The sequence below is a fragment of the Aulonocara sp. 'chitande type north' Nkhata Bay genome, linkage group LG4, assembly GCF_057382095.1.
Source record: "Aulonocara sp. 'chitande type north' Nkhata Bay isolate Kocher_YH1m ecotype deep benthic linkage group LG4, A_spYH_male_GT1.1, whole genome shotgun sequence".
Classification (NCBI taxonomy): Eukaryota; Metazoa; Chordata; class Actinopteri; order Cichliformes; family Cichlidae; genus Aulonocara; species Aulonocara sp. 'chitande type north' Nkhata Bay.
Window position 1 is genome coordinate 9270727 of NC_141347.1, and position 20157 is coordinate 9290883.

At 41.7% G+C, this 20157-nt stretch overlaps 1 protein-coding gene across 3 annotated transcripts in view; it reads left to right on the top strand.

Annotated features, from left to right (window-relative positions):
* The first annotated feature begins 7223 nt into the window (after window positions 1-7223).
* The window catches only part of LOC147331933 (ATP-dependent chromatin remodeler CHD7-like), a 72307-nt gene continuing 59373 nt past the window's right edge, over window positions 7224-20157 (top strand). For 2 of the 3 annotated variants that reach the window (XM_086288266.1, XM_086288268.1), the window contains exon 1: window positions 7224-7532. The gene's annotated coding sequence lies outside the window, so the exon portion shown is untranslated. Of the gene's footprint in view, window positions 7533-15232; window positions 15601-20157 lie in introns of those variants that run through there. The other variant, XM_086288267.1, reaches the window with a different exon arrangement.

The window sequence follows — 20157 nt, forward strand, 5'->3', positions numbered from 1 at the left end:
GACGTGTGCACCCTTGGATCTGTGCTGTTTGACCTTGAGGCATCATGGAGGGTTGGTCCAATCCAGGGCCACTTAAAAAATAAGACTACATACATGTGTGACTTTTATATCAGAGTCCTCAGACTATCTTAGCAAATAACACGCACATTTAATATTTAGGTATTTTATAAGTTTCACATTTTTACTCTATTTTACACCAGCATCAGTTAGCATGCATAGTTCAGCTATAAGGGAGAGGATCATGGTGGCAGGTTCGTGAAGAAAAGATGCCATTCGTATTCTCCATATGGGTTTTCATTATGAGTCATAATGTAACCGTACAAAGTAGTTATGTGAAACCTGGTTTCTCGTAGAAACTACAAGGCTGCGTGATATCAAGCTTATTTTATTTAACTGAAGCATTTCACTCACAGAAGAACCGTTCTGCCTGCAGTCTTCTAAATTGAAACGGCAATGTCTGTGATTGGTGGAGGTTACCGCCACCATTGAATGATTTAAACCTGCAAACAGGTTGCTGACACTTGTTTTGTGGGACTGTAGTTGTGTGTAGGCCTACATCAACGGGTTTTCAACCTAAGCAAACAAGCTCCCGTCCACTGGAGATCGTATGCTGATTGGTTGACAAGTGGGCCGGAACAAGGAAGAGTGTGACACTGCTCTGTGTGTTACCATGAACACGACTAGTGTGAACAAAAACGTTGAAGATCAAAATTATTTCAAACAATTATTACACATCAATGTGATCATGAAAAGGACAAGAAGGAGAATGATTCTAGTCCTGTTATTCAGAAATAGTCATGGCTAGCTTATAATTGAGTTACACTCAGGATGTAGATGTACAGTAAGCTATATAACAAACATGCACAAAGCAGCTACAAAAGGGTTTCAAGTTTTGGTAATGGATTCCTAACAAGTCACTTTTCTCAGTCAGCAGCATTACTAGTATATTATTACAAGAATCATCACTCAGCGTGCATGAGCCCAATGTCAGACTCCTTCATTTACAGGAATATAGAACATGTTTGGGATATTAGTGTAAGTTAACTCATTAGAAAAAAAAAACTACCAAGGTTAGCTGCTAATATTTAACAAAATACATGAAATAGCACAGGCAGGGGGGAAAGTGCTGACATCAGGATAATGAGTCGTAAGGGTGTGTGAGTGCATGAGTGGATAGCATGGTGTTGAATGCATTGCGTGACATGAAACAAAGATGCACGTGAAAGAAGAACTCCCAAAGGTCTGAGGAAAGGTTGGGTTTTATTGGGGAAATACTGGGCCGCTGCTTCTCCAATTAACCTGATGAATCTGCTCCACCCGTCTACTACAGCGGAAAACAGAACATTCAGACAAGTTAGGCAAGCAAGCAGTCATCGCACTGACAGCCGATGATGACATACAACTGATAAGACTCATTATCCTAACCAACAAATAAAAAATTCAGAGAATAGTCCCTATTGCACATCAAAAAAATCCACATTTAATTTGGGTTTTTCTCTACCTGAAAGCCACCTCATGGATCTCTACCTCACTTCCTTGCTGTTTTTAGATTGCTCCCTGGAAGTCTCTTTCTGCCACAAAGCAAAACCTGCAGCAATTCCAGGATGCAGGGTTTCATAATCCATATCATTCACTTTACCTGATAGTAGCTGTAACATGATGGCTGACTGGTGACAGATATGGGATCATGAAACACAACAGAAAACTAGAAGATGGACCCAAAGTTGTTCTCCTCATTTGTCACAACACGGTTATTTTAACTGGATTGTGCCATGTTCATTATCTCCAGTAGTGACAGGATATTTAATAATTAAGCCTGCCCCAGTCAGCACTTTTCAGTGTCCATCTGTTTGGAATCTTAAGGGACACTTGGGAAATACATCATGCAAGTGGGCACCTGACTGCCAGTTGGGCTGCAGGTGTAGTGCCTGAGTCAGAAAGTATGCAGTCTACTTTTCACCCAATGATGGTGTAAAATCCAAAGCCATGATTAACCAAAAGGCACCAGACTTCATCTTAAGAGTGGTAAGTGCTTCTGCAGTACGTGTGAACGTCACGGTGGGATCTAAGGGAAACTTACAACATCAGGATCAGTGAACAGTGTGTGCAAACCACATTGCTATACATGGTACACTTATGTGACCTGTGATGTATTGTTTATTTAAGCAAATGGTGAAACATTCATACATCCTGTTCTCCAAGCTTTATGCCAATGGCAGTTGAACCATTGTCAGCAATAATCACTCTTCCTTTATAATAGTGAGGTTTTTCTTACATGCTGCAGCTGATTGGGTAATACCTCTGACGCACCCACCACACAGAATAAACCCTCCTCAAGTCCACACCCTTACACACTTTAAAGGAGCCATCCCTCATGTTCAAGGATTCAGCGGTTTTTGTTTTTCATTCCAGCGCATGTTTTCACATGAGGTGAAATTTTATTCTTCATTAAGGTCACATTAGTATTTGGGGGAGTGGGGCTGCATTGCAAAGTATCCTAATCTCCTTTGATAATTCCTAGTTTTGGAAGGGGCAACAGTGAAGATGTTGGTTTGGAGAAAATTGTAAAAAAAAAAAAAATTATTTCAGAAATGGTAAATGGCCTGCATTTGTATAGCGCTTTTCTAGTCCATAGGACCCCAAAGCGCTTTACACTACATTCAGTCATTCACACACTGGCGATAGCAAGCTACATTGTAGCCACAGCTGCCCTGGGGCGCACTGACAGAGGCGAGGCTGCCGGACATAGGCGCCACCAGGCCCTCTGACCACCACCAGTAGGCAAACATGGGGTTAGTATCTTGCCCAAGGATATTTGACATGCAGCCAGGATGCAGCCTGGGATCGAACCACCGACCTTCTGATTAGTGGCTGACCTGCTCTGCCACCTGAGCTACAGCCACCCCGTATAAAGTTATAGTCTTTCAGCATATAATTAAAAAGCATAATTGTAAAATGTGTACTGCGTACTGTCTCAAAATTACCCTGAAGGTACTTGTATTAGTTTTAAAAAAGGTCGTTAGTTATTTGTTTCTAGTTGTTCTGCTGTACCGATTTGGAAGTGCTCTTTGAAGTCTTGAGCTAGTTTGGTTAAAATGTAACCAATATCAATAGGACAATCTCAGAAAATATTCAATTTGGAATGGGCCTTTTTTTAAAAAAAAGATAAGATGTTTTCCTGGTATTATTGTCAAATAAATTATTTTAAAATTCCTGTTTTGCTGTGCATTTTTGTCCCAGCTTTTTTTTTTTGAGAAATGGGATTGTAGATGTCCAAGGTCAAACAGGCTTTGAGAATATTATGTATTTCACACAGAAATAATTCTTCCCTACACAACACTGCACATGTGGTAAATGGTGCGAAGACAGAGAGAAAAAAGTAATTTGTCACTCATAACCTCCTAATGAGCTACATTATTTTCATCCCACACACCTATTTATACTCATATACCCAGATCAGCTCAGATTTGTTTCTGATGCTACTTTTGTTCCTTAAAGTGATTCTCCTCTGTGCTTCACTCTGGCATTTACTGGGCTGCTAGTATACCTTGTTTTAATGCTTTATAACAGCCATCATTCACCTCCAAGCCTGAATCAACTAATAATATAAAAATATCTCTGCGGCAAAAATGAACTTGAACTTTCTTTCCTAAATTTACCCCCAAAATAAGTCCTTTTCATCCCAACAACTTCATTCATGTTCTACCTTTCCTTAGTTCAGTTCAGGAAATCTTTATTAATGTAAAAGAAAATACAAAATCTAATTCCCGTCTTATTTTATATCGTCATTTAAGTGGGGGGCAAATGTGTGTGTAAGGCGTGCTCTGCTTCTCCCCTGAAATCCACATTTATGGCTGTGACTATATTAACCACAGACACCGTGTTCACGGTGACTCAAGCAACTTTCAAGTCTCTGCATGTTGAATTTCAAAATGTACTGAGAGGAAGCCTGAAAGGAAGGTGAAGTATGTTCAGATATCTCTGGAAATCAGCCAGCAGAGTGCAAAACATGTAGAATATATACAAAATGGTTGATGAAGGACAGACTAGGGGAAGAAAAAACAGCATATATGTGTGGAAATTAACTTAGAAGCCGTGTTTTCTGGTGAACAAAGTACAGCGTGTTCTCTGCAGTTTTGCTGAATGCGACTTCCAAACTACGTCAGCATGTTAGGGACTTTGTGACCTTTTAACCAGAAAGGTGGAAGTTGTAGAGATTGGAGACCTAAGAAAGTGCATTTACATGAATAAGTGTTTGTGTGTGAGCATGTGTGCTTCTCTACTGAGGACTAGATTGTTATGATAAGCAAATTACAAGTTGTTGCCACATTACTGCTGGTTCCTCATATTTTAGGTCATTTGCTGGCTTAAAATAAAAGTACCATGTAATACAAACAGGGTGGTCTCCTGCACTTGACTGAGTGTGGTGAGTTTCTTTTAATCTCCTATAGAGCCGTGCATCATTAAAACACCATGAAATCCTCTGCAATAGGTCTTGGCTGCTGGGGGATTCCCATGATGCATTGAGTCTTCAGTCACCTTTTTCATTCACCAAGTGTTTATAGGGAGGTCCTTTTCCATTAGGTGGAGAGCAGCTAAAAAAATATAAATAAATGAACGGGTACGGGAGCCAAGAAGTTCAAAACTCATTTAGAAGATGCATTAAATAACATTGAGTTACAATATATGCACAGGTGCAGCAGTCTTGAAATGGATGTTCTAGCACCAACCATCACAGAAATCCCTCTTTTCACTGGTTGTGTCTCGCTGAAAAAGGCCTTCTTACTGCATACAACTCCTCCGCCATATCCGTCAACCGGTTCTACGGACAATTCCAGGGCCAGTCTCTTTGGAGTCTGTCTTTCTCGATCCCGTTGGTCTGCCGAAGCTCTGCAGTCATCATGCTTGTGCCAGTTGTGTACATGCTCCATGACTCCTCTCCTCTGACTGCTCTCACCTCCCTACTTTTATGCAGCGTGAGCAGGTCTGGAGAATTCCTTTGATAAGGTGTAAAAAGTAAAAAAATACTTCGAGATAAAAGCATGCAAAATATATTCAAACATGTATAAAACCATACTATAACACCAAACCAATAAAAGACAGAACAAAGCATTAAAACTACTTCTTCCCCAAAACACATACACGTCTGCATTTAATTATTAGTTATACTGGCTTTCTTCAGAGCATGTTTTTGTCCTGTCTTCCTCCCCTAACTCTACGCCTGGTTCTGCTGGAGGTTTCTTCCTGTTAAAAGGGAGTTTTTCCTTCCCACTGTGGCCAAAGCGCTTGCTCATAGAGGTCATCTGATGGTTGGGTTTTCTCTGTTTTCTTTGTATTATTGAAGGATGTTTACCTTACAATATAAAGCACCTCGAGGCGACTGCTGTTGTGATTCGGCACTATATGAATAAAACTGAATTGAATTGAACTCTTAGCATGTCCCTGCTGCAACTTGCAGTCTTTTACTGCAATCAAAGTTTTTATTATCTAATATGTGCATGATTGTTTCAAGAGATTGGATGCTGTATAAAATGTAAGAATATAATAGTCCTTGTTTATCATGTAGAAAGAGCAGCCCAAATGTTTTCCCCACATGTACTACAATTACTAAACTTTCTAGACATCGCCTCATCAGGCATTAAACATTAACCTGCCAGCTCCATGTTACAAATTTAGCATCTGGCATATCTGATTGCACTCATGTGAGAACAGAACAGGTAACTCTCTGGTAAGTTCACGCTGAATGAGCGCACGTCATGTGTCCTGCCCACTGTGTGCTGTACCCAGGCAGCACCCACTCCTAGACCAAATACAGTATTTTCAGTAGTTCTAACATATCTGAGGATGGCTCTTGTCACACACTACATGTCAACTTAACAATGATCAAGAAAATAATACCCAATTCAGAATACAGGCAACAGAATAGTCTGATCCTAAAGACATGTGGTGTTGGGGCCGGGCATTAAAATGGATGTTTTTAAACCTATTTACTGTCACAATATCTGAAACACTTTGGAATTCCTGACAAAAAGGCTAACATATAAGATACTGATTTTCCCTTTTCACTGATTTGATGAAGTAATACAGAAAGACAACTTGCACTGCCTTCTTGGTGAGACCCATCAACAAGTGCAGTTTTGTGAGGCTTTCTCCAAATCAGTGTCATACCAACAACTCCCTGATGCTCAGTCACAAATAGATGTTCAGTCTATCATGGCCTCTGGACAACAGGTTATGTGTATTCATGAAATCTGACTGTCTGATTGTGCAGTGAGAGCTAAGATAAAATAAAATAACATAAGAAAAGATAAGATAAGAAAACTTATAGTTTGTTTATCCCAGATTTGGGAAATTGTGAGACGCTATCTTTAGCTTTATCACCAATTAAACACCAGACTCTGGTACGGCAGTTGACTCAAGACAGACAAACAAGATGCAGCAGGAAAACACACACACACGTTTTGCTTTTCATTACAATTATAGAGATATATGTTCAATAATGTGCAGCTCAAAGACTATTTCAAATGATTTCATACTGTTGGATGTCAGTCCTGATTCACACATATGCACAATCGTGGACATTAAGTCTGTTTGATCTGGTGACTGAATAGTATCTAACAAAGCATGCAATAGATTGTGGCCTGTCTACAGTTATCTGTATCACTCTTATCCAATGGATGATTGTGTCCCTAATCAATAGTTTGTGAGTCCCTGATGTGTAAAATATGAGGAGCATTTGCTTGCCTAGATCCCTCACCCAGAACAGGGAGATGAAGAAATTGTGAATGTGTAAAAATAATATAAATAAGTCTGTAAAGATTACAGCAATACACATATACATTCAGGTATTTTTCTAACCTACACCTTCACCTAAATATTATATAAATGATTAGAAGAATTTAAAGTTGTTCACAATGATAAACATTAGGGCACATACCCCAAAACCTTCTAATTTCTTTAGAATCTTATCTTAGGTTTCTAACCGAGTTTATGCTTTCCATTGTTTGTTTGTTTTAAATAAAAATGCATTTAAAATATATATTTAAAAATACGCCTAATTTCTACGGTTTTATTCAGAAGCTCCTTTTCTAAATGACGCCCCAGTTATTTTTTTCCATCCCCTAATGAGAACTTACGGGCACGGCCGGGTCAGTGACCGCGCACGCTGCCTGTTTATCTGTATGAGAGGTCCTCGGGAGCGCGCCCCCCCTGGCCGAGGAAGGTGAGCGAGTGTCTGGAGGGGAGGACTCGGGAGCGCGACCAGCCGAGGGATCGATCGGATTAAACTCGATTTGAGTGAAATTAACACAAAGGAGAGAAGAGCAACGCACAGTAGTCGGCGAGGTCGCGGATGCGAGATACGCCGGAGAAATAATTCATGAAAAACACGAAACTTGAACTTTTTTCCCTCTGTTTATTTATATTTCAAACTGAAAAGGACCACCGTGGATTTTTTTCAAGCAAGCGGAGATACTAACCCTACTAACGAGGAGTTGATTTGATAAAGAGCCCGAAGTGACCGAGCTTGTTGGGTAAGCTAACAAATGTCCCTTTTCACTGAGTGCATTTAAGAAAAAATTCGAACAGATTTTGGCACAAGTGCAATGCTTCCATAATAACACAGGGTCCTGAATTAAAATCGTTTATATTCTTTCTGAATAGCAAGTTTTCCATACTTTTTCAGCACAATCGGACTCTTTAATTCGCCCAGTGAGTTGTGGTTTTTAGACCGACGAGCATTTCTTTCAGGGCAAACTCGCGGGGAAGGTTCTGTTTTAGACTGCAGGTTTATTTCGCATCTGTTTTATTTTTTTCTTTCAGTAGAAAGTCATTGAAGGTCCGTGTAGCTGCCATGCCGACATGCTAACAATAGCAAGTTTAGCTTTGCCACCCGCAGCATCGCTCACTCACACAGACGCACAACAGTCCCATTAGTTAGTTGAAAAGTGGAAAGAAAAATGTCCAGCACAACACTGAGAGCCTCGTAGTTTCTGAGTCAGTTCCTCAGACAACTTATCGTCCTGTGTAATATAAAACTTGAACTTAGTTCATTTTTAAAGTGTGAGTGTTAGCCCTGTTAGCTAATTGTGTTGAAGCTTCTAGGAGACACGAGGTGGCTCGAGCGTAGAGGTGAGTCACTAGCCGACTGAATGAGCGGAGCACCGAGGGAGATTCCCAGCGGAGAATACTTGGCAGAAATCTCCAAAAACGCCGCACACTGGCTCAATTGCACCATTTAACAATGAAAGTATAAATAATAGTTTGATTTCAATAGAATTGTAGTGTTTTGTGGTTAAGGGGACAGTGTTAAGAATGTGTAGTAGTCGGTAGTTTTATTGGACGAAAGGGACAGAGCAGTGGAGGAGAGGAGGGGGGAAGCTGTGAGGCCAGGCGGTCATTCCATACAACCGTGTTTTTCTTGTTGTTTTTACCATGCCTTGTGTTATCAAAACACTTTGGAATGTGCTGAAAAAATTGTCCTACTCGTGTACAGCTTTGGAGTGGCGGAGAAAGTATTTTACTTTAACAAAAAAACCGAGATGAGCGAATCGTTCCCTGGTCCGAAACGACGTGCGAAATACCGCTGATAGGCTAATTAGCTTTGCTAGCCGCTGGAGGTTGGCCCAGCGCTAGGACACAGAAGTTCAGCTAGCCTGCTAGCCAGCTCTCATCCTCATTGTGTACGGGCAAAGACCACTTATTAGCCCCACCGGGCTAGCTACTAACCTGCTCGAAACGGTTATCGATCAGTGCATAGCTCTTGGGCAAGGGAATTAACTTTGCTTCTTTTTTCACTTCACTTTTTGACGAGGTAAAAATGCAAAGTTACATTACAGATCCTCCTTAGGTCTTTCCGCCTTTCGGCTTTTGTTAGGAGCACTTGTTTGTTGTGTTACATTGTATCCGGCGACCGAAGTTTGGTTACACTTACGATTACACTTGTTACTCGATGTGGAAGGGGGGAAAGGCAGTCCTAAACACCTGCCCTTGTAGTTCCACTGACACATCTTTACCATATACTAAAACCGTATTTTTTTCTTTGTACAGTCTTAACTTAATTGCGTGTGTTTCTTGCGCTATCCTGTTCTCTTTCCCCATTATGTGTTCTGTAATCGGCCAACTTGCATAATGGTCACCCTGCCGCTCTCACGCAACTCTGGCACTAAATCTCTGGAAAATAACCGAGCTTGGTCCCCCCTCAGAAACACGCGCTCGTTTTCTATTCGTTTTTACTTTGTGGTTTTAGTCAGTGCGACACATTTCAGTAGATTTGTGCTGGGTCTTTATGTTTTTTCCTCCCGTTTCCCATAGAGGCAGGAGCTGCTATACCCCCACCACTACCACCTTGTGTCTTTGAGCCAAGATGGCAGCTAGTCATGTTTAGCGGGCCACAGAGGGAGAGATAAGAGGCCCTGACCACACACACACACACAACAGATGCTCAGCACTATTTGGTCTCTCTCCCCTCTCTCTCTCACTGCCCTTTTTTGTGGTAAAATTTGAGCCCCCCTCCCAGCTGCAAGGCTGACTTAGTTTGCTAGAGACAGTTAGTCTTGGCTAACCTGAGACTTTTACATAAAGTTAGATTCCCCTCCCTTTGACAACGTGTGCAGAGGTGGATGTTTTAATTTTGCACATATTTAGATTGATTTACTAAAGTAGACACAATGGTTGTTATTTTTTTAGAGTAGCCCTTTCCCCCCGTTTAAATAGTTCTGACTTAAGTTTGAAGTATGTGGAAGTCATGCTGATTACCCTCGAGTTGTCTTAATTTTGGCTGGTGAGTGTGCATTATTCACTCAAAGAGCCAAATAATACAACCATTAACATTTGAAACTTCATGAAGCAAGTTGCCGGTAAATCTGTTTGTCGCGTTGTCATAAACTCTTTGTTCCACTAAAAACACAAAGCAGAATCTGCCCTCGTCTCATTTTTAACTCTAAAAGATGGGGATTCTGTGAGATTGAGGAGTTTTTCTGTTTCCTATTTTTGGTGGTGGTCCCAGCATGGCCACATCTAGGGAAATCCCTGCCACCTTACAGTGGGGCTAAGATTGGGGCATACACCACACATACAGTGAAATGCAATTTTAAGATAGCTCTGCTCAGAATGATGCAATCAAATTTCCGTGCTTATAGCTGTACACTGATGCTCATTGTCGCCATGTATGCCCTCCCCCATTATCTATATTCAGTGATTTTTAATGAACATCTGTCTGTGCAACTTTACCCTGATCCATTATTTTAACTTTGACACTTTCTTTGGAGCAGGTGCCCATCAGTTTGTCATGATTTTGAATAAGCCTACTCCCTGTTGTTGTGGTCTATGAATCATTAGTGTGGTCAGTGTTGGTTATCTGGACATTTCACTTTTGGTGTGCAGTCATCTGATGACCTTTTCACCAGCTCTTGCTACTTTCATGCTGTGAAGAATAGTTCAGATTAGTATGGCTAAACTTACACAAGTGTACGCAAAAATGACAGATGAGGAGAAACTAAAGACAAACGGGAGGAGAAATCAGAAGTAAACTTGTTGGCATGTGGGAGAACACTGACATTTTTGTATTATGCTGGTTAAAGTGACATTTGTTAACATGTTGGGCCTTCCTCTCTCAGTTTAATGTACACATGATTATTGAGAGGATGGGAAATCTGGATGTAACAAGTTCATAATTTCTCAGCCTCATTTCTCAAAATGCTAAAAAGCAACTTTAATATCAAAGGCGCATTTTCACTTTCAGCATTGCACCTACTGCCCCGAAGTGATTTTTGTGTCTGACTTAATGCATTAGCACCCACTCTCTTGGTCTGTCGAAGTGTTGAAGTTATCTTACACACTCAGTGGGGTTAACAGTGCAAATAAAGTATTGACCACAAAAAGGAAGTGCTAGATTCTTGCCTGTGTTGCAATTAAATCTGAGTGCGAAGCAGAGTGACTTGTCTGGAGGGTGATCTTGATTTGGCACGTGGGGTGCTCTTCAGTGGTTAGGCTCTTTAAAAGCTCTGTAAATGCATTTTAGTGTGAACGTTCCTCCCTGTCTTGATTTGTGTTCACCTGCCTGCAGGTTGGCCAGGTGATCTATGAAGCTGCCTCTGCAGACTCACTCGTCCCACACTCACAGACTCCCATTGTAACCAGTAACTGGTTTATCTAAGCCTCTTTTCCACTAGTACTGCCTCGACTCTACTCGGTTTTTGGTTGTTTTCCACTTCAGTAGAGTACCACCTAACGTGGTCTATGCAGCTGAAAGTTCCAAGATGCCATTTGTCACATTTTCCGATCTACTCAGCTCACTTGGAACCCCAGCAAAGCAGGTACTAAAAAAGTACCTGGTACCAGGTAATACTACCAAATGGAAAACCACAATAGCTGACTAGGTACTAGTGAGAAAGGGCTCCTAGTGAACTGAAAATGTTTTAAGGGACTCACTGGAGAGGCAGCCGAATGACAGAAAGGACCAGGCCAGCTTGAAGGTAGGGAAACATCAGATAGCGTGGGCTTAGCTGGTTAGCAGCACCTGAACTTTAAAAACAGAATACTTCATAAATAAATTATAGTGAGATACAAAAACACAGATTTCAAACAGAAGATGGAATGGTGTGCAGAGAATAGTATCAAGTAGACCAGCATCATAAAAGATGTTTTAGTGGGAGATATGCAAGTCACTCCAGTTGGTCAGCACTTTCAGAATAAAATCAGTAAATAGTGGAAGCAGAAATTTGTCATTTGCCACCTTTAGTCCTGAGATAAGTTGTAATGCCCCAGCTGATGTTTTTCTGGACAGTAGTGTTAAATGGAATAATAATGAGAAATCAAAAAGAAAATTGTTACATTATTTTAAGAGAGCTGACTTGCAGTTAGTAAACAATGGGTCCTGAAACCTTCTAAAATGTTTCTTCTGGATTTTAACCTATGCTCGCAGGAGACGCTCCATGAGGAGCTAGTCTTTCTGTAAGTTTCAGTGAACAGCCTCCAGTTAAGCTCTATAGACACGCTGCGTAGTACAGATAACCTCTGGTTGAACTGTAACAAAAGAAAAATGTATACAATGTTTCTGATGTAGATATGATTTATAACTGAAGATAGGTTATCTTCACAACGTCTTTGTAGAAGTGGAGCTTACGAGAAAAATAACTTTTTCTCATGTATTAAAGAACAGCTGCTTGTTTATGGGAACGTCTGTGGCGTTAAGAGCTGATGCATTGCAGGCATTTTTGAAATCCATTTGAGGTCAGTGGAGGTTTCGCTGTAGTTATGTAGTTGAAAGTAATGATGAAAAGCACTCACTCTCTCTCACTGGACACACAAGCGCACATAAGATGGATGACACTGATTGCCCGGCCAAAACTGAACTGAGTGGATTGTCTGCAGGTTAGCTAGCAGCAGGTAATGCAGCGCACTGGACAATCTGGTGCTGAAAGGTTGCTGTTGGGTGTCTGAATCAGATTACTGTTGTTTGTTAGGGGGGCCATTTTGTCTCCTATCATCATGTGTCATAGATGGCACTTCTGTTAGTGGGGATGAGAAGTGGTGCTGTTGTTTTCCTCCATCTCTTTCATCTTCGCTATCTATTGCTCCACCTCCACCCCTCAGCCACCCACCCACTCCCTTTCTGCCCCCCTCTGCATAAGCCTACCTCCTTTTTTTTCTAGTCTTCTTTCTCACCCTTTGCATCTCTCTTTCTCACTCTCCATCTTTGCCTGGCTGTCTGTTTTCTCCCCCGCCCTCCGTCCAGCGCTCTCATTTCCAGCCAAAAGGTTAGCGGGGGTCTTTAGCACTGTGGTGACATTCAAAACTGAGTGTCATCACTGTGTCTACTGCTTTCTCTCATCCTTCCCTCTCACCTGTCTCTCCCTCTGCCCCCTCCTTCTCTTCTGCGCCTGCCTCCCCCATCCTCCTCCTGCAGCGAGGGCCTTCTGGACCAAGTGCTGTGCCTAGGAGAGAGGCTGGCATTAATACAGCTCTCAAGTGTTTGTGTGTGGGCTGTTCGTGTGTTCTGTATGTGCTGGAGGAGACGGCCTGTCAAGTATGGGCCTTTTAGTCTGTTGTTGACCTCTGCTGCTGTATATACTTTTGGAATATCCCGTTTCCCCTCTTCAGCTCTTTGCTAACATGGGAAGAAAATAAGCAAAGCTAAATCCAAGGCCTTTCCACTGGTAATATGTATTTTGTGTCATCAGCTGCTGATGAATCCTATTGCTGAAAAGCTCCGTCAGCGCCATGCAAAAATCTCATCAGTTTCCCGGCGCTTGCTGTGGTTTAATGGCACTCTTGTGGCATCCACGCATCCTTCTTGCTCATCTTCGATCACCATTTCTCCTCGGTGATTCACGTTGCTGATGAAAGATTAAGTGCTGCTTGCTTTTGGAATCAGCATCCAGTTAGGGAGATGGAATGAAAACAGGATGATGTTAACTACACGTGAAAGAGATTTCAACCAGTAAAGACACTTTCGTAAGAGGTACATAGATCTTTGTTTTTGGCAGATAATATTGGAATTTCCTGAACATGTAAATGACTGATCCTCCGTGAGCCTGGAGGTTTCTTCTTCTTAGAAGGGAGTTCTTCACTGTTGCAAAGTGCTAATCGTAGGACATCATCAGATTGTAGGAGTTCACCTTTTATATGTAGGGTCTTGAACTTTTATAAATATAGATTATAAACCACCCTGACACATTACTGTTGTTGACTAGTTCCATCTACTGTTGGAGTAGGAGTTGGAGTAGACTCTGGAAGTCTTAGCACCTGGGCAGGTGGGGCAAGAAGTGTAGCTATCCAGGCTCAGGGGATTTGGTTCAGACCTGGCTGTCCCATTGGTTGAAAAGGACATGTCGATAGCAGTGACTGACTGAGCAGCAGTGGGGGTTGCATTCTGGAGAGCCTGTTTATCATCAGTGTGTGAGCCTTCCTGTTTGCTCTTGCATAAAGGGATACCTAAGCATTTTGACTTTCATGGGGAATTCACCATGAAAGCCTTTCTTTGGAAGCCTGTGTATTCATGTTTTCTACAAAAATGAAAATCTAGACCGAGAGTCAGGAAAGTACTGCCTGTGATGTTCTTGTTGCTCAGAAGTATTTCCAAAGCTTCGTTTTTTGGTTTTTTTTGTGTTTTTTTTTTTTGGTCTGAACAGGTATGACAAATCTCTCAACAGCCCCAAAACCACTGGTGGTTTTCTTTCAGCAAGCTGATCTGACTCCCTGCTACTGACAAATCCTGTAGTTTTTGAAAAGACTACTGCTTTTGAACACTTGCAGGGTTTTCCCCAAAGCCTGTAATAGTGGCAGTGTAACACTATGATAAGTCATTTGCATTACCAAGCTACAATTTCCCCCTCACCTGCAGCCGTTTGATCTCCGAACTTCATATCAGCTTATGCCTGCTGCTCTGACTTTCTGATCAAGATTCAAACAACACTGGAATATTCATATTAATGAAGTGGTTTGTTTTAGACACAGGGGACGCCTGTCTCCTTCGGCTCTGAATGCCTACAGCTACAGACTCTGAGGGGTGGTAGGGGAAATACCAGCATTAACTACAGCGCTCATCCTGAAAGCGTCGGTACATGTCGTCTGACTGGGCATTGTGACCTGCCTCCTGATCTGAACTCAATGTGGGTCAGATGCTACAAGTCAAATATTAGTTCAGCCTACTGTATGTATTAAGGTCAGATAAGACACTTAATCTGGTCCCAGTCTATGGCAGAAGTTTTGGAAACTCATTCATCCCTAGAGTTTTAGTACTGCAGAGGACAGGCTGTAGAGTACTTTTAGGAGCTGCAGAGATCTTTTAAAGATGCATCCCTCTGGCTTAATTTATAAATTTGAGACATTTGCTTTATAGGAAAAAAGATACTCCAATGTGAGGGCCTATCACAATTTAAACCAGCATAAGTCTTTCTTGATTTGCATAAGCTCTTTCCACAGATTCTAAATGCATTCTACAACCATATATATCCAGTGACCTTCTAAGTAGATGAGTGGAGGAAACCCGTCAGCTAAGCACAAATGAAACATTCAGGTTCTTAGGAAGCATTTCTCAGCAGTCTGTTGAAAAAGATTCAAGTCTTTGTCTAAACCTTTGTTCTTGGTTGTGTTTTCCTGTTTGTAGTAAGTGACACAAAGTGTAGAAAAGACTGAGAATCAGTCTAGTCTATTTTGACATCCTACATTTGACATTTGGTTTTGATTTGCTTCACTCTGCTGTTGAGTTTTGATGACTAGAATCTACAGAATTTAGGAATGCCAGTTTCTGTTCAGAAGAAATGTTAACATATAATTACCAATGACTGATACTTGTTGTAAACAGTGTTTTGTACTCATGTAATGGAGTATTATCTCACTATCAGCTGAGATAATGCTAATCGCTAATTCCGCAGTGACACAGACAGAACAGCTTGTGTGTAGCGCTGTGCACGGGAACAGAGAGGAGGGAGCTGGGACGACACACTGTCAAGTTTATTTCCTAGCTCCAGCATGAAGAGAAAGTAATGCATGTAACAGATGGAGAACAAATCATACTTAACCTCATTTACATACACCAATGAATGATTGAGACTCGCCGAATCAGTGAGCACAAATGGATGGATATAAGCTGAACAGGTAAACCGGCACTGAGTCATAGCATTTGCCTGCTTCTTCAGTCCTGTTTTTTAACTTACAAAAATGTCTTTTTAATGCCTTAAAAGGGATTAACAGGAGCTTCAGGGCGATATATAAGGGTTGCAGGGTTAGGTACTTATTTGTTGCGAAGCCAGTACCGTGTTTGTCTCCACCCTTCAGCTCTTACTAGTGGTTGATGTTCATGACTCATAACAACACGTTGTAAGGAATTCAAAGAGGTCGGTAGAGTTCTCGTTTCAGCAACATTACAGTATTAAACAGTTCTCATAAATGTTAACCTGGCTATTGATTATTTAATTCTCAAATCAGGAGAACCGTGTAAGATATGTTACCTAAATCAATGGTTGGAACTTTTGAGCTGACCATCAGTGTGATGGTTCCCCACCCTGGTAATGTGCTGGCAGAAACCCTGGTATTGGCAACAGATTGGTGTCTCGAAAAATTTGGAAGCTTCAGTTATAGCTTTGGTTTAAAGAACTCAAAAATCCTGTTTAGGCCCGAAAACCTACTAAACCCACTAGAATCTTTAAACTATTTGGCCAATATTTCTGGGCATATATGTGTCACTTTTTAAATAGGCTTGCTTAAACCAGTGATTTTCAGGGAGCATATAGCTTCACAAACCACATGACAGGTTCTTTAGCTCAGTGAGCACAGAGACATGCACTCTTTCTCTCTTAGCAGGTTCCTTGGCTACCCCCTGTGGCCTACTTCTTTCTCTCCCTCCCTCTCCTGTGTCTGTCTCTCAGCCTCTGTCTTCTGGGATCAGACTGAGAGCCGGCCAGTGGTTTTTCCTACCACATGGTAAAGGCAGGGAACAGATTGGATAAACACAGCCCTTTCCTGCTGACCCACCGCCACCACCCACCCCCTTCTCCAGTCTCTCTCACACACACACAAACGCAAACCAACACACACAGTGTCCATTAACAAAGCAGCCGTGCGTAAAATAACCAGATTTTCTTTAGCTTCACTGCTTCTTTCTCTTTTCGCCTTGCTCTCTTGGCCCCCCTCATCGCCACCCCGTCAACCCCCACCTCCTCCTCTTCTTTCTTCCTTCCTTCCGGCCCTCAAATCCCAGCCCCAAACACACGGCCATGCATCCCCTCACTTGAGCGTAATTACACACACAGCTAGCCAGCTCTTGCACGCTGTCCTCCATTTGGGAACAAAGGTATAAATTATAGTGGCTTAGATCCTGGTGGTAATGGGAGGTGGGTGGGTGCACACGTGTCCTGCAGATGAAGAGGGAGATCATTTGCTTTTTTAAAAAAAAAAAAAAAATCCCCCCCACCCCGGAGGTGTTTAGTGAAGTTGCGCTTGCTAAGGCACTGGTGTAGTTTACTCTTTGGCTTGGTTTTATTTGTCTGTACCTGTCTGTGCCTCAGAGGAAACATGGTGTTGTTGACATGGCAGAGATTTCCTGTAGTAAAGCCTGGAGGCTACAGACAGTTTAGCTGCCAAACTGTCGACGGCACAGACAGAACTGTATTGAGCCGCTGTTGGCTAATCTCCCTCCCTCACACCCCTCCTTCACCGCAGGCTGACGCTGCATGCACCAAGTGATTTGCAGTCATTTTGGTCAAGTGTAATAGATGTTAACAAATAAAAACCAGCAAGTGTCTATAATAGTGGAGAGGAAAAAGAGTAGAGGAAACCACTAAAATGAGGCCTGTGGATCGAGAAGGTGACAGCCCCATGCAAATCGTCAACATCTCGAGATTTCTCTGGAGTGTTTAAAATGACAACTTCAATAGGTGTTCAGAAATGTTTACAGAGCAGGAAAAAGGTGAGGTGTGCCTGCTGCCTGCGGGTTTTCATTCCAGCCCAGTTTACACCAGGTGACGTCACTCCCAAACATGCCTTCACGCCGACGGGAAGAACATATCAGTTAGATCACCTGACGTGGGTGATTGTCTGCACTGAAAACTTGGAGACTTGTCACGCTGTGTTTTGTTAAATGGCCAACAGATATATGATATGTGTAAAATGCTCAATATACAGAAATTGTAAAAAATAAAGTGGGCATTTCTGATTGGGCCTGGCTGCCAGTCTTTTCTTAGAGTTCCTGTTTGGGGTTGTTGTTAAATGAAAGCCCATCTCTAATGCATTACAGTGAAAGGCTGTGTAATGCCTCCGGCAGCCAGAGAAGGCCATTCAGTTGCACTAACTTGGCAGTGATATTCTGCGGTTTCGGCTTGGCTGAATGGGTGGCCTCAATAATTGTGGTTTGACAGAGCTGCACAGTCAGTGTGAATTCCTGAGCCTGGCTGGTGATTGCATGTGTATTTTTCAAGTTGGCTGAAACTCATGCATGTATAGTTGGTTAAAACTATACGTACACGAGCCTTTCAGTTGTGTTTTCAGGTGAGGTGGAGCTGGTAATTACGTTATTTGCCTCACAGGCCCGTGCACTCCTCTGACAGTGCCCGAACCAAACCCTTTTCATATTGCTTCTAGCTGTGTGTAAACTGGAGAGTGTCTGCTGCTTCAAGGTCAGTGTCTTGATACAGTATCTTAGGTTTTATTTTGGGACACGGTTTGCTTGGAGTTGCAACACACAGAAATGCAAAGGAAAGGCCCTTTCTCTCCCATCCTGACCCTGTCTTAGCTGCCTCCAGTGCTTTCTTTACACTGCACAGAAATTACTAATAAAACCCAGCATTTGTGTGCTGTAGATCATTTTTCACACAAGTTCTCATATTTGACAATGAATTGTTTTAATGACGACTGTTAGATTTGTTGATTTTGTAATTGTCCATTATAACTGTCAGTATGGTGAAATTAATCAAACATTAGCCAATATATATAAAATTATAAATATATTTGCAGATAAACATCAGTTAATCTTGTGATAGTGGTAATCAGCCAGGCACATATCGGCTGATAGCGCATTTTGTTGTGATCTTTTACGTCTCCTTCAGCATTTTGTCATTTTGTAGATTTGACATTTATCCAAACGCGGTCGAGTTTATCCAGTTTTGATGCTGTTACGCCAGCACATCCTCCAACTCTATATATGAGCAATTAGTGACAGACTGGAGCTAAAATAACATATTTAAGCTGCTCAAAATAGATTTCCCCACTAGTTTCACTTGCCACTTTCTGCTCAGTATGTTTTGTAATTATATTACTCTTGTAATATAATTGATTGATATTCTGGATTTTTGCAGTGTCTTGTGACATGAAAGTGGATCACTTTCTTGTCGTCTTTTTTTCCCATGAAATCTGTTACTGACATTTAATAACATGACAGCAACTAAAAAGGATGTTTACCTTGTTCATCACCATCAATGTTTTTGACTAATGTTTTTCTCTAATACTGAAGTTTTGTTTATCTGAGTCATCCGCCTTCAAACTGACCCCTGTTGTTAAAACCTACATTGACTGTCACCTCTGAAAATGCTGATAACCATCAGTGTGGTCGTGTGAAGCCACATTAAGTGAGCATGAGCTTTCGGCTGTGTTAGTACCTTTCTTTTTTTATGTCACTGGATGGCTGAGTAAATTTGTTGGATAGGAGGTTGAAGTGCCTACCATACTGCCGATAGCACACAGACTACTTATCAACAGCTTGCCCTGCATCATAAAAATGAGAGGTCTATGTTGTTGTATGTGAGCTGCTAAGGATACTTGCTGTTGAGGGTCAAGCATGAAGGCTCATCACATGCCAAGATACTGATTTGCATAGCTGGGAAGGGACAAAGTGTTTGCTGCTTCATGCTAAACATTGACTGGTATGTATTCAGTTGGCTCAGATGACAGCTTGCTTGTTTGTTTTTATGGGGTTTTTGTTGTTGTTGTTTTTTTAAACGGATACATCTGTGGTGTTCAGTATGGATATATCTGAATTTCTACTTGGCTCCTCAGCATAAGTGTGGTACGGCAGGAGGAGCATAGGGGCCTAAAAGCCTCATCCTTTGATGAGATTTGGCATTTAAAGTGGCACACTGGTCGCTCACCTAATTCCCTGTGCAATGACAGCTGGGCCAAACTGTGCACGTGTTTTCATATATGTATGTCACTGTGTGATCTCTGCAAGAACTCAAGTTTGGGCTAAAACTGCAAAGAAAGTGGTACAGAAAGTTTAAATCAAGAGAACAAGGAGTTTGTCTTTTCCATGACTGAAGCAGGTTTCACAGAGGGATGAACAGATACGCTAGAGAGATGGAGGATGAAATAAAGAGCAAGATGAAGTGTATCCTGCTCCATCCACTCGTTGCAGACGAGTGTTATCTTGTGGGAGGCTAAGTTCTAAATGCCAGACAAGAAATGAGGAGGATGAGTGGAGCAAAGGAGCCTCGAGACACACACACACACACATGTGCAACTGCGCTGTTCTCTCACACACACATAGATGGCTCAAGTAAGTGCTTATATAGCTACATTTATTTAGTAATGTGGGATTCACTCATATGTAGAGTGTGTGTGACAGGAAATCAGTTACCCTCACACTAGTTTGCTGCAAAGGATGTGACATTACACTCAATTACTCTCACCTGAGACACAGACACAAGTAGAAAGCTTTCCTTCCTG